Raw genomic sequence first — 15,724 nt, 5'->3', positions numbered from 1 at the left:
TGGAAGCCTCAGTACCAAAACAAATTCCTTGCCACTTGGCAATAAAGCTCTTTCTGATTCTGATTCTGATTCTGATGAATAAGTTTAAAAGGACAATACAAGTCTGAGATTCTTTCTGATTGTCAAACATTGATGGAACATGTTCATATGTCGACGTAATGAACTTATTCTGGAAATCTATAGTTATTCTGACATACGTGTGAACTGACATCATTCAACAACTAAATATGAAGGTCAGGCGAACTGGTTAAAAATAACTGAAAAGTGTCTGAGAAAAGAGAAGTTAGTTCTGAGAAAAGCTTAACTTTGTTTGATCAACTGTTTGTCCATAGAATGACAATTACATTTGAGTTTCCAAATCATTTTTGCAATTATTTCTCAATAAGACCGTCAGAGAGAAAGAGAAGTGATAGAGAAGCTGATTGTGTGTTCGGTCGTGCATTGTGGAATATCAATATGTTTAGGACTATATGGTGCATTAAAGTCCTCCTGGGAAGTTTGTTTTTACGAGCTCAGAAAACTCAAAGAATGTGCATTACGTGTGTAATCATCATTCAACAATAACTCATATCACAAATACATCTGATTTATCTGAACTACTTGAAATAGGAAGAAAGATATTACAACAAAACTAATCAAAAATACACATAGCCTCCATCTTTCATATGCATTATCACACAGATAAATACATCATCAATCTCTTTATCTGATCAACACAACAACATCACATTTAATCTGATCAATAAATAATACAATAAGCAGTGATGCTGTGAATTCATAGACTCTCCAACACAACAATCATTATTTTATCCCATTTTCAGCTGAATACATTGCATTAGGAACAGAAAAACAAAGATTAGAATATAATAAATTACTCACAGATGAGAGGCAGTGCACTGGAGCCCATACTGTCACATTAATAGACTGATTTAACAGCGCTGTGTGATTAAACACACACTTCCTGTGTTTGAAAGAAGAGATGAGGGAGGAGACAAAACTCTACACAGAAATACACAGATAAAGAAAAGAGATCCAGTCTAAGATATTTAGCTACTAATATATTCAAGTTGTTACAGCTTTTCATCTAGAAAATCATATTTTCATCAAATCATCATATTTTCCAGATCAGTTCTGATGGAGATTGTTCTCACTGTTATTTTGTTCGTTCACACAGTCACACACAGAAGACAGACCGTGATTAAAGTGAAATCACCACTTGACATCTAATGTGTGTCTAATGTAACTCTACAAGATATCAGTGAATGAAATATACAGCTTTTTTATCATAAAGTTTCGTTCCATAAAAACTAAAATGTTGCTGGTCAACTCTGTGTTTTCTGTCCTCAGCGCTTCGGCTCTCAGTCAAACAGGCCTCGACTTGATGAACTGAAGAAAAGGTTGGAGAAACAGAATCACAAAAGGCCAGATCTTCTTTAAGTGAGGGTTAGGGTTAGTAGTAAGATAATAAAGTGAACAGGGCCCTTGTAAAATGAGTCCTGACCTTTTAAAAAGTTTCCTTAATGTGTGTTAACAGACCCTGAATCTGGAGAACATTAGGACCCTGAAACACACAAGCTGTTGGCCAGCGATCTGCATCAACATCACAATCCTGCTGATAATAAAGTGATGCATTTGAAATAGCTTGTTTGTTTAATAAAGCAATTGTTTTACATGAGGATTGATAGAATAAACAAGTAATCCAATGTCATTAAAATCAGTCAGAATCTGAATATTTTCCATCCTTTTTTATTTTTATTAAAAAAAGATAAAAAAAGATAAAAAAAAATTATTAAAAAAAGATAAAAATCTTCACCATGAAAGTGTTTACATCCCATTTCACCTAATTTGCAGCAATTTGTCAACATTTAAAGCCCAGTGTGATTGTTTCTAATAAAGTAAACAATGATATCAATAATAAGATATTTCACTTATCTTTTACTATATTTCTTTCAAATGATCAGAGACTCAATATGAACTGATATGTACAAATGAACTGATAGTTGGCCACAACAGGATGGCATGATGTTGCTCTCAGACAACAAACTTCCTTTTTGGACCTCACACTTCTTCTTTAATTATTATTATTATTTTTTTTTTTAGTTTGGGGGGGGGGGGGGGGGGGGGGCTTCATTTCAGGAAGAGAAGCCACATGTGACACAGTGCCACCAATTGGTAAGAAAAATATTGCTTTTTAACATGTTTAAATATAAGTCAATCGTAAATACCATCTTTCTGTCAAGACTTGAACGCACCAATAGTCAATGTTTCTACTATCTACTGATACTCACAGGAAATGGACACAAGAACATGTTATGGGCGGAAGGAACACGATCGGGTCATTCGCTCTGACAGTGAGCTTGAGGAGAGACAGGAAGAGAGGATCCCTGAATCGAGAGACAGTCGGGAGGTCAGAGGTCAGTTAGGGGGTCAGGGGTCAGTCAGTAAGGTAATGTGTGTGTGTATTTGGTTTATATAATTATATTAAATGTGAGAAACATTTATACATGAGGTATTAGATGTAATTAGTATTAGTTTGTTTATTTGATTGTGTGATGTTTGTGATTGGTTGGACACATTTTATGATGAATATATTATTCGGGACCCCCGAGCTCCCAAAAAATGGAGTGAACATTTTTTCCCTCACAAAATAAAAATTCATGCCATTAGAGGGTTAAAACTATGTTCATGTATTCTCTAAAAGGATAGTAGTGTGAAAGGTTTAGAAGTGACATCATTCATCATTTCTAAACAACCCTTTCTCACTGTCCTCCTTTTAGAGAAGAAATTAACATGGTTTGGGATTTATAAAAAAGGAAAGTCAATGAAAATTACACAGACATTCTGTGAATCTTTGCTCTTGTGATGATATTTTGAGGTTTATGAAACTAAAGATGTAGAAAGGCATAAATGTTTCCTCTACTCTTCTTAAAACCACAGAGCAGAAACAGAGCAGAAGTCAAACCACGACTATGAGCTCAACTCTATTATTAGGCCTGAAGAAATGAGTTGGCTGTGAAAGAACAATCACATTTAAGTAAATTGCCAGTTAAGTTTGAAACCCTCCACAGGGTGTCAAGAACACCGGTCTAAACTCAGGGCAATGGAGAGGAAATGGCGCAAATCAAAAGATACATCTGACCTGAGTATGTACCAATCTCTGCTCTCTTCCTTTTCTGCTGATGTTCACGCCGCAAAATCTTCATATTTCCATAACAAGATCAACTCCGCCTCTTACACACGAACACTTTTCAAGACATTCAACTCTCTCCTCTGTCCACCTCCACCACCACCCACCTCCTCGCTAACTGCTGATGATTTTGCTAACTTCTTCATTAACAAAACAACAACCATTAGCAGTCAGTTCTCTCCTCCACACACACAGGAACCTAGTCCAACCTCTCCCACAGCCAATAACCTTCTCTCCTCCTTCTCTCCTCTTACCGAGGGAGAAGTATCTAAACTTCTCCTCTCCAGTCATCCAACCACCTGCCCTCTAGACCCCATCCCCTCACACCTTCTTCAAGCCATCTCTCCCACACTTCTACCAGCACTCACACACATCATCAACTCATCCCTCCATACTGGCATTTTTCCTACAGCATTTAAGCAGGCTTGGGTAACCCCACTGCTTAAAAAACCAACATTAAACACATCACTTCTAGAGAATTACAGACCTGTCTCTCTCCTACCTTTCATTGCAAAAACACTTGAACGAGTTGCTTTCAACCAAGTATCATCTTTCCTGTCTCTGAATAACCAGCTGGATGTTAACCAATCTGGCTTTAAGAAAGGGCATTCGACCGAGACTGCATTACTTTCAGTCACAGAAGCCCTGCGGATCGCTAAAGCTGCTTCCAAAACATCAGTTCTCATTCTCCTAGACCTGTCTGCTGCCTTCGACACTGTGAATCATCAGATCCTTCTGTCCACCCTCTCATCACTGGGCATCACTGGAACTTCCCTCCACTGGTTTGAGTCCTATCTCACAGGTAGGTCATTCAGGGTCGCATGGAGAGGCGAGGTATCCAAAGCACATCAACAGACCACAGGGGTTCCCCAGGGTTCAGTCCTTGGACCCCTCCTCTTCTCCATTTACACCACATCACTGGGACCCATCATACAGGCACATGGTTTCTCTTACCATTGCTATGCTGATGACACCCAGCTCTACCTCTCATTTCAACCAGACGATCCCACAGTAGCTGCACGTATCTCTAGCTGTCTGGCGGACATCTCGGCATGGATGAAGGAACATCACCTGCAGCTCAATCTGGCAAAGACTGAGCTTCTCGTTCTCCCTGCCAATGAGTCTCTACAGCACGACTTCACTATCCAGCTAGACTCATCCTCAATCACCCCATCAAGGTCGGTCAGAAATCTTGGAGTAATCTTTGATGACCAGCTAACCTTCACAGACCACATTTCAAAGACAGCTCGATCATGCAGGTTTGCAAGCACAACATCAGGAAGATCAGGCCTTTCCTAACTGAGCATGCAACACAACTTCTTGTCCAGGCCCTGGTTATTTCTAGGCTTGATTACTGCAATGCTCTTCTAGCTGGTCTTCCATCATGTGCAACTAAACCCTTACAAATGATCCAGAATGCTGCTGCTCGTCTTGTCTTCAACGAGCCAAAAAGGGCCCACGTCACTCCGCTGTTCATCTCCCTGCATTGGCTACCACTCGCTGCTCGAATCAAGTTCAAGGCGCTGACACTTGCTTACAAATTGTCCACCGGCTCAGCTCCCTCCTACTTTCACTCACTCCTACGGGTCTACATCCCTACCAGAAGCCTACGATCGGCCAAGGAGCGACGGCTCGTGGTGCCTTCACAGCAAGGTACAAAATCACTGTCCAGAACATTCTCATTCACGGTTCCATGCTGGTGAAATGATCTCCCCACCCTCGTCCGGAATGCAGAATCCCTGACAGCATTCAAAAGACAACTGAAAACTCATCTCTTCCGTGAGCACTTAACACAGGAAGAAAAAAAAATTAAAAAAAAATCTTTTTCTTGAAATCTTCGCTTGTCTGGTTTATGCTACTCTGAGCAATGTTTGAACTTTGTATTCTGAGCACTTCTTGCGTTGTTTTTGCCTCTCCATGATGACTCGCTTGCTTTAATCCTCAAATGTAAGTCGCTTTGGATAAAAGCGTCTGCTAAATGACTAAATGTAAATGTAAATGTAAGAGACTTGGTCAGTAGATATTTGGGAATAACCGTTTATTTGTCACCACATATCTCAGATATTTGCAGTTTCCCTAATGGGGGTATAGCCTATATATGTGTTTTTTCCATAAAAAAAATAATTATAATAATAAGAAAAGAAAATGTAGGTAGGTATAAACATAGGCCTATAAGTGTTTTAAAATTGACACATGATGCATATTTAAAGAAATACAGACATGAGATTAATAATTAAAGATGAAACAAACTTGCTGTGTCATACAGTAGAGTAAACCGTAAACAGTTTTTCTGTTGGTGAATCTGTCTGGGCTTCATGCGCACTAAGTTATTTACAACTTTAAAATGTACCTCAAGAACGAATACTTTGGCAATTAAAATACACCAAAAAAAGATGAAATATTCATCATCAATATACATTTATACCATAAGTATAAACAACAAAGCATGAAGATAATATATATGCTACAATACAACATTGTTCTAAAGACGTGACAATCTCCTATCATTAGCTTTACAAGCTAAGGCACAATAACGGCAAAACTATATATTAGACGAGTCACGTAATGCACAGGTAATCGCTACAAGGATCAAATATAATGTACTTACTTTGCATTGACGCACAACACCAGTGAAACCAGTGAAACCACACATTATATGTGTGTAATTATATTATCAGGCTACACAGGAAAGTTCAGCTGAAAGACTGTGGGCGGGAGATGTTCGGCTGAACGCTGATTGGCTGATGAGCATCGATCAAGCTCAGCAAAAGAAAAAAAAAATGTAATCAGAAGGTGTATATAACTAATGACCTTTTTAAAGCTGCAAAGTCGAGCCTCCTTTTTTATGTGTACAGATGTGAGGTAATGACGGAAAGACATGCTCGAATTTCCTGCGGAAATCCACCAGTACCACTGGAATTAAAAACATTATTACAAGCTTACCGTTTTGAATCGAGCAACGGCAAGCAGAGAGTTTCGAACACTAGCTAGTTATGTACTTGCTCACAAATTTATTTTGGGGTATATTTAACCCAAAAAAGTTACGGACTACAGCTTTAACAAGGCCTCATATACAAATTATATTCTTGTATCTGTTATGTGTCACAGTTATGTTCATCTGTCCTGTTGTTTTTCTTGTTTTCATCAGTCACATGTCTTCCTTGTTCAGTTTTCCTGCTCCTCGTTAGTCTTCAGTTGTAGCACCTGTGTCTAATCATCATCATTTGTAACACCTGTCCTTCAATCTATCATCATCATCTGTGTTAGTATTTAAGTTCCCTCTGTTCATCTAGTCCTTGTCTGATCTACTTTGTGTGTGAGAATCCTCTACCTGTCTGCGCGTGTGATTTATAAAATAAGTTAAAGTTTAATTTGGAAGTTCTGACTCTTCTGCTCATTCTATCTGCAGCATACTGTTACAACGTGCATATGTGAATTTTTTTGCATGTAATATTAGCATGCATTTCTGAATCGCAATGTGGATTTATACATTTGTCTTGTTTTGCAGTCTGGACAGTGATGAAGAATGGCAGCCAGCAAGTTTGCCACCAGGACACCTCACACCTGAAAGACCCCCACACCCTCTGTTGGTGATTCTGTGAGGCCACACAGAGCTGGAACTCCCAGCAAGCAAAACAGAGCGAGGTCTCATTCTACATCTGATGCTCCAGAGCCGCCCACATCCACATTTCATGCCCCAGAGCCGCCCGCATCCACATCTCATGCCCCAGAGCCGCCCGCATCCACATCTCATGCCCCAGAGCCGCCCGCATCCACATCTCATGCCCCAGAGCCGCCCGCATCCACATCTCATGCCCCAGAGCCGCCCGCATCCACATCTCATGCCCCAGAGCCGCCCGCATCCACATCTCATGCCCCAGAGCCGCCCGCATCCACATCTCATGCCCCAGAGCCGCCCGCATCCACATCTCATGCCCCAGAGCCGCCCGCATCCACATCTCGTGCCCCAGAGCCGCCCGCATCCACATCTCGTGCCCCAGAGCCGCCCGCATCCACATCTCATGCCCCAGAGCCGCCCGCATCCACATCTCGTGCCCCAGAGCCGCCCGCATCCACATCTCGTGCCCCAGAGCCGCCCGCATCCACATCTCGTGCCCCAGAGCCGCCCGCATCCACATCTCGTGCCCCAGAGCCGCCCGCATCCACATCTCGTGCCCCAGAGCCGCCCGCATCCACATCTCGTGCCCCAGAGCCGCCCGCATCCACATCTCGTGCCCCAGAGCCGCCCGCATCCACATCTCGTGCCCCAGAGCCGCCCGGATCCACATCTCATGCCCCAGAGCCGCCCGCATCCACATCTCATGCCTCAGAGCCGCCCGCATCCACATCTCATGCCCCAGAGCCGCCCGCATCCACATCTCATGCCCCAGAGCCGCCCGCATCCACATCTCATGCCCCAGAGCCGCCCGCATCCACATCTCATGCCCCAGAGCCGCCCGCATCCACATCTCATGCCCCAGAGCCGCCCGCATCCACATCTCATGCCCCAGAGCCGCCCGCATCCACATCTCATGCCCCAGAGCCGCCCGCATCCACATCTCATGCCCCAGAGCCGCCCGCATCCACATCTCATGCCCCAGAGCCGCCCGCATCCACATCTCATGCCCCAGAGCCGCCCGCATCCACATCTCATGCCCCAGAGCCGCCCGCATCCACATCTCATGCCCCAGAGCCGCCCGCATCCACATCTCATGCCCCAGAGCCGCCCGCATCCACATCTCATGCCCCAGAGCCGCCCGCATCCACATCTCATGCCCCAGAGCCGCCCGCATCCACATCTCATGCCCCAGAGCCGCCCGCATCCACATCTCATGCCCCAGAGCCGCCCGCATCCACATCTCATGCCCCAGAGCCGCCCGCATCCACATCTCATGCCCCAGAGCCGCCCGCATCCACATCTCATGCCCCAGAGCCGCCCGCATCCACATCTCATGCCCCAGAGCCGTCCACATCTGCCACAGTGAGCAATGTTGTCCGGAGTACTTTAGGTCAGATGCCGCAAGTAGGAGGAGAGTTTGTGCTTTGTGCAAACTTTCAGGCCTCAAAGTAAATACTCTTATGTACTTTAGAAAGTGCAATGTACCCTTGTGCTTGGTGCCATCTAGAAACTGCTTCAGAAAATGTTACACTGATGGACACTCAGATAATGTCTTGGTCTGCTGTTGTGTTTTGTCAACAGATGCGACACTTCTAATGGTTGCAACAAACAAAAACTACAAGTTTGGCGCTTTTTTATATATAGTGATTTTTTATCTTAGATTTGCATATTGTTTTTTGCACATTTTTCTCTCAAACATTTTATTTTCTTGGAGTTTATTATCTTTGTGTATAATACAAAACTGCTACTTTCTCATTCCTCACTTATTTTACTAATATATTACGTGACATTAATTAAGGTGATAGTGTGTATTCTCTTATCGAGTGTAACATGGTAAAATAGTATTTTACAGGTAATAAACCTGTTTTTGCACTTTGAATAATTTGTGTTTATATAGGAAACATGTAGACATCAGAGACATCGCCTCCCTTCAATTAAAGCTCAATAACTTTTGTTAAGGTGATATAAAGATCTTTTTTCTCTCTCTATTTACTGCCACAGAGGATTCAAAAGAAATTGTCCTTAGGGAAATACACCAAACAGGTCCTAAATTACAGACACTCATTACACAAAAATTGGCCTTTTTATCCTTATCATAAAATTGTGAATACATACAATAAACTATATGCAATATTCCACCACTGTGTTACAATTAAGAGTTTTCAAATGAGACCATTTTTATCCATTTAATCCGATGTATATGGGCAGGACGCTCTTTTAAATTCAGGTATGCCCAATTCTTTCAGAAATCAAAAATGGAGATGGTAAAAGTACACTTGGAGACACCAGTGACTCCTTTCAGATAAATCTCAATAACTTTTTTTTAGAAGGAGATATCAAGTAGATTATTTTTCCCCGGATTATCCCTAAAAAAACTAAACAGTCATATTCTCACTACAAGCTCTGCTAGAGTGACTCCATCTTCAGTGAGCTGAAAGAAGCTTCTGCAACGTGAAAATGTAAGTGATGTGTTTTGCTGTAAATCTAATTTTAGTTTTCTCCCACCCATGGCCTCTGAAAAGTTAGACCCACTATATAAGAACGGCTGCTTTTGGAAACAACCCACAACTTACTGTGACTTCTGCTAAAAGTTACTGCTAAACCACCTGAGAGAAACTGAACTCATTTAGACTGTGAACAATGATGGCATTTATTTAAAGGGCTGCCAACGTTGGTTGATATCACTTTTATGGTTATACCGCTGACCTCAATAAATGCATATATAAAAAAAATATAATAAGTGTTCAAATTATTATGATTAGCCTATATTGAGATAAATATGCAAGATTAGGAACAAAACCCAATCCTACCCGAATTCAGTAATCCACTAAAAAGGCAATGAAGAGCCCAAAACTGCAGCAGCAAAGAAACCCGCCGCTAAGAAATCACAGAAGAAAGTGAAGAAACCCGCCGCTAAGAAATCGTCTCTGGTTACTTGCGTAACCTATGTTCTCTGAATAGCGAACGAGACGCTGCGGAAAGCGCAGTAGGATATCCTCTGGATGTGCCGATTGCCTGAAGCCCTATAGAATCACGCCAATTCATTGGCTGATGGCGCTCGCGCAAGCTGGCTCCGCCCCGACGCTCTTACGTCGTAGCATGACGAACGCGCGCGCGCCATCCTCTCCTCAGATTTCTCTGCCGAAAAGAAGAACTGTCGGCAGCGCGAGGAGCTTGGCAGCGAACGCAGCGTCTCGTTCCCTATTCAGAGAACATAGGTTACGCAAATAACCAGAGACGTTCTCTTTCATAGGTTCACTCAACTCTGCGGAAAGCGCAGTGGGAACGAAATACCAAACTCGCCAAGCTTAAGCGCTGCCATAACTGGTAACAGACCAAATAATAATAACCATGACCGGTTCAAGCAGATAGAACCTGGGAACCTGGAGTCATGTCAAGATCTAAATTATAGAACCACACAAAGGTGTGCGGAGAGGACCAACCTGCCGCCACACAAATGTCTTCCAAGAAGGCCCCTCTAAAAAGAGCTTGAGAGGAAGCCACACTTCTGGTGGAATGTGCCCTGATGCTAAGAGGTGAAGGCAAACTACGCACCTCGTAAGCCAGCAAAATAGCATCCGTTACCCAGTGGGAAATCCTCTGCTTTGATGCTGCAAGCCCGCGGCGGCCAGCACCAAAACACACCAAGAGCTGGTTAGATTTCCTCCAACCGCCTGAGCGATCTACATACAACTTCAAAGAACGGACCGGGCAGAGCAGGTTAAGTTTCCTTTCTTCCTCAGAGGCAAAAGGAGGAGGGTGGAAAGCGTTAAGGTTAACAACCTGAGAGCGGAACGCCGTGGAAAGAACCTTGGGTACATACCCCGACCTTGGCCTCAAGGTAACCCTAACCAGGCCAGGAGCGAAGTCCAAGCATGACTCACTAATAGAGAGAGCCTGCAAATCCCCCATCCGCTTTAGTGAAGATAAAGCCAACAAAAGAGCAACCTTAAGGGTCAGAATCCGCTCAGGGGCTGACTCCAAGGGCTCGAAGGGAGCCTCTGTCAAACCCTCCAGGACGACTGACAGGTCCCACGAGGGAACACCAGGGGGGCGAGCCAGTTTCAGGCGCCTAACCCCACGCATGAAGGCCGAAACTAACCTCAGTTTCCCCAAGGGAATCTCATCTGATTCTCTATGAGCGGCAATAGCTGCGACATATACTCTGAGAGTGGTAGCAGCCGCTCCGGAAGCAAACTTTTCCTGCAGGAATTCCAGCACTGAGCCTACTGGGCAGCCGACTGGGTCCCTATCATGTGCTAAGCACCATGCCTCGAATACCCTCCACTTGGAGGAATACAGCCTCCTCGTAGAAGGGGCTCTAGCACTCGCAATGGTCTCCTGAACGTCGGTTGGGAGATCAAAGCTTAAAGTTAACGGCCTCTGATAGGCCAAACGTACAGCTTCCAAATGTCGGGGCGAGGATGCCATATCCTGCCCTGAAGCTGGGAAAGCAGGTCCTCCCTGACCGGGATCTCCCAGGGGGAGGATACCAACAGAGGGATCAGCTCCGAAAACCATGGCTGGGACGGCCAGAATGGGGCTACCAGAAGGTGGCGGACTCCGCTCTCTCTCACTCTGGACGGAACCGCCTGGATCAGCTTGATGGGCGGGAAGGCATAGAGTTTCTGCATCGGCCAAGGGTGGGCGAGTGCATCTATCCCCAACGGAGCTGGAGGGCTCAGGGAGAACCAAAGCGGGCATTGGGACGACTCCTGAGATGCAAAGAGGTCCACTTCCGCTTTTCCGAACCTCTCCCAGATCAGGGCCACCGTCTGGCGGTTCAACGTCCATTCCCCAGACCTGAGCTTCTGCCTCGACAGGAAATCTGCTGCGAGGTTCAGAATCCCTGGGACATGAACTGCTCTCAGAGAGAGGAACTTGTCCTGGGACCACAGAAGAAGGTGACGCGCATGCCTGTCTAGGGTGCGCGAACGTGAACCCCCCTGTCTGTTTACATGGGACACTACTGCCATATTGTCCGTTCTGACAATGACATGGTGCCCTTCGAGGAAAGGGAGAAAGTGGCAAAGAGCCAGGAAGACAGCCCTCAGCTCCAAGCTGTTTATGTGCCACGAGAGGTTCTCGCCAGTCCAAACCCCACACGCTGGCCTGCCCTCGAAAACCGCTCCCCAGCCGGTCAGAGAGGCATCCGTCGTAACCATTTGACGACGGAATACCGCACTCATACCGACTCCTTTCTGAAGGAAGAGGGGGTCCCGCCAGATTGACAGGGAGCGAAAGCAACTGCGCGACACCTTCAATAGGCGAAGGGCTGGCCCCGTGGGCCGAGCCCCTGAGAGCTTCATCCACCACAGAAAAGGTCTCATGTGGAGTAGCCCTAGAGGTAGCACTGGGGAGGCCGCGGCCATAAGGCCCAGAAGTCTGCGGCAGGTGCTCACGGAAACATGCTGGCCTAGCGCAAAGCGGGACAGACATGTCTCCAGACTGGAAAACCGTGCAGGAGCCAAATGGGCCTGCATAAGAACAGAGTCCAGGTGTACCCCAAAGAAAACCGTGCTCTGAGCTGGAGTAAGAACGCTCTTCTCCGTATTCAACCTCAAACCGAGAGACTGAATATGACGGAGGGCAATGTCCCTGTGGTGAGTCACCAACTCTCTGGAGTGGGCTAAAAGGAGCCAATCGTCCAGGTAGTTGAGTATATGGATGCCCGGGAGCCGCAACGGGGCCAGAGCAGCATCCATACACTTTGTGAACGTCCTTGGCGCTAGAGCGAGGCCTGTATTGGTACCCTTTCTCTCCAAAGGCGAACCTGAGAAACTTCCTGTGTCGCCGTACGACCTGGATGTGGAAATAAGCATCCTTGAGGTCTACTGTCACGAACCAGTGCCCCAGCCGGATATGAGATATGATGGCCTTCAGCGTCAACATTTTGAATTTCCCTTTGTAAAGAGAGAAGTTCAACCGGCGAAGATCTAGTATCGGCCGCAGGCCGCCTCCCTTCTTCGGGACCAGGAAGTAACGGCTGTAGAAGCCCTGTTCGACTTCCTCCGAAAGGAATCTCTTCTATCGCCCCCTTCAGCAGAAGGGATGAAATCTCCTGCTGTAGTACAGAAGCCTGAGCGGCGCTGTCGACTACAGTAGGAAAGACCCCGTTGAAGCAGGGGGGGTTGCGACAAAACTGAAGCGTGTAGCCGAGCCGAACTGTGCGAAGGATCCAAGGCGATACCCCTGGTAAACGCTCCCATTCTTGAACGAAATGTGATAGAGGGAGAGGAGTGTTGCAGTGCAGGGGACATACCTGAGATAGGGTGTCGCGCTGTCCATGGGGAGGCGTGGTTGACCGTGGAGGAGAGCGCTTGGCGTCCTGACACGTACTGGGGGGTACCACCACCTGGATACAAGTAACTGGGTCCGCCTGCTTCAGAGGAAAACGAACTGTGCCTCCGAGGAAGCGATTGGCGGGTATAACGTGCGCCGGGAGCGAGGGGAGAAAGCAAGATGCTTCCCCGAAAAGACCTGAGTGGGAGATAGGGGCGTCCAGAAGAAAACTCTTATCCTTTTCTCGGATCTCCGTGAGAATCAACCAGAGGTGGCGCTCTGCGGCAACCGAGCCCGCCATAGAGCGACCTACAGCCCGAGCAGTGTGTTTGGTGGCTCTTAGGGCCAGATCTGTGGCTTTGCGAAGCTCTTTGACAGCTTCGGGCGTCAGTCCCTCTCCTTCGTCCATGTCCTTAAGGACGTCCGCTTGGTAGGCTTGAAGGATGGCCATGGTATGCAGGGCCATGCCTGCTTGACCAGCCGCCATGTAAGACTTCCCAATAAGGGAGGAAGTAGTCCTACAAGCCTTGGAAGGAAGGAGGGGACGCGACTTCCAGGACGGTGCAGACGACGGCGCGAGGTGGTTAGCCAGCGTGTCCTCGACCGCTGGAATAACGGAATAACCCTGCTCCACAAAACCCACAAGGTTGGTGAAGTCAGCGGCTGCCGCATTAGTTAGGCGTGCGGAGAAAGGCTGCTTCCAGGATCTGGAGATCTCGTGATGCAGATCGCTGAAAAAGGGCAGCTTTCTTCGCTCTGGCCTAGAATTAGGGCCACTAAGGAATCTCTCATCGAGTTTGGACGATTGAGACTCGCGGGGCTCAACAGGCCAGTCTATAGAGAGCTTCTCTGTAGCGCGCGAAAGCACGTCAATAAGCTCAGTGTAGGCCGGAGTAGGCCGCGCGTCCTGGCCGCTAGGCGGGATAACGGCATCAGTCAAAGCAGGCCCGAAATCCTCGGAGTCGGAAGCTGCAGTGTAAATCACGTCATCCAGACCGAAAGAAACCGATTCGCGGGCTCCCGGGCTGGGACATAAATAATCATGCGCGAATTCAACCGCGCCACGTGCGTGCTCGGGGGAGGGAGGGAGAGAAAGGGCGAGGCCCGTCTGCTCGTACTCAATATCCTCGAGCTCAACATCCGAGCCCCAGGCCGCGGATCCACGAGAGGCCTCAGCGGTCTCGGGAGCGCGACGGGGGGAAACAAATGACTCCTTCTCAAAAACCGCGAGTCTAGAGCGGAGGGTTTTGAGAAGGAGATTTACATTTTGACAATCCTAATACAGCCTCACGCGCATGCGAAAAACCCATACATTTAACACACTTACTGTGAGGGTCGTCGTTCGAAATGAAACGAACGCATGGCGGAGAACAGCGTTGATAATCCATGACACTTCACTGTAAGGAGAACAGAGTTCCACTTATGCCAGTCGCTGAAGTGTTGAGACGAAAGCTGTAGTTGAATTAGAAAAATACGGGCTCAGAAAAACCGAACGAAGGGAAAGCTGTGACCGCTTCGTGAAGGCAGAGAAATCTGAGGAGAGGATGGCGCGCGCGCGTTCGTCATGCTACGACGTAAGAGCGTCGGGGCGGAGCCAGCTTGCGCGAGCGCCATCAGCCAATGAATTGGCGTGATTCTATAGGGCTTCAGGCAATCGGCACATCCAGAGGATATCCCACTGCGCTTTCCGCAGCATTGAGTGAACCTATGAAAGAGAACACAGAAGAAAGTGAAGAAGCCCGCCGCTAAGAAATCACAGAAGAAAGTGAAGAAGCCCGCCGCTAAGAAATCACAGAAGAAAGTGAAGAAAACCGCCGCTAAGAAATCACAGAAGAAAGTGAAGAAACCCGCCGCTAAGAAATCACAGAAGAAAGTGAAGAAACCCGCCGCTAAGAAATCACAGAAGAAAGTGAAGAAACCCACCGCTAAGAAATCACAGAAGAAAGTGAAGAAAACCGCCGCTAAAAAGGCAACGAAGAGCCCCAATAAGACAAAGAAACCAGTGACTCCTAAAAAAGCAGCCAAGAGCACGGAAAAAGACAAAGGCAGTCAAACCTAAAACGGTGAAACCTAAAGCAGCCAAACCTAAAAAGACAGCAGCCAAAAAGGAATAAATTCAGTCTTTTGACATGTTTTTATTAAAAAAAAAGCTCTTTAAAAAGAGCCACCCACTAGTTAATAGTAAAGAGTATTATTTCATTGGTCAAATGTGACATTGGCTTTCCTTTAAGTTACAAGTGAAAGCAAATTAAAGGGACATTGTGTAGGAATTTCTCCCATCTCGCGGTGAAATTGTATATTGCCTTCAAATGAATTGTTCTCTCCCGCGCCTCACTTTTTCAAATGCGTGTTGTATCTACAGTAGCTGTTATTTTAGATAATAAAATACCTAAAAAACTACACATAGTCCCTTTAACAGGCCTGGTATGTTCATGAGCAAATGCATTTGGGAATATTCTGTTTTTTATCAAGTTTGAAGTATTTATATACATAATTATTTACATATTTATACAATTAAACTAAACATATTCTGCTTCAAGACCGACGTGTTTAACTTCTAATCACACATTTTTATGATTATTATCATCATCATCATCATCAAAATAAAGCCACCCTTTAAAAAGAAGCCTAGTGGC

The 15,724-nt window shown here is 46.0% G+C and overlaps 1 protein-coding gene and 1 long non-coding RNA gene across 2 annotated transcripts in view; both read right to left on the bottom strand.

Annotated features, from left to right (window-relative positions):
* LOC143736438 (basement membrane-specific heparan sulfate proteoglycan core protein-like) overlaps positions 1-15,724 on the bottom strand; it is a 386,240-nt gene that overhangs the window by 57,131 nt on the left and 313,385 nt on the right. The gene's annotated exons all lie outside the window — the stretch shown is intronic.
* Positions 1,279-2,390, bottom strand: LOC143736499 (uncharacterized). The gene is made up of 3 exons (XR_013203459.1): positions 2,289-2,390; positions 1,502-1,575; positions 1,279-1,386 (listed from the first exon to the last, which is right to left on the bottom strand). It is a non-coding gene; the product is annotated as an uncharacterized LOC143736499 (long non-coding RNA).

Source organism: Siphateles boraxobius, unplaced genomic scaffold (genome assembly GCF_051911475.1).
Source record: "Siphateles boraxobius isolate OS27281-9 unplaced genomic scaffold, OSU_SipBor_1 130, whole genome shotgun sequence".
Taxonomy (NCBI): Eukaryota; Metazoa; Chordata; class Actinopteri; order Cypriniformes; family Leuciscidae; genus Siphateles; species Siphateles boraxobius.
The sequence above is the reverse complement of the archived record's forward strand: the minus strand, read 5'-3'. Positions and strand labels throughout refer to the sequence as shown.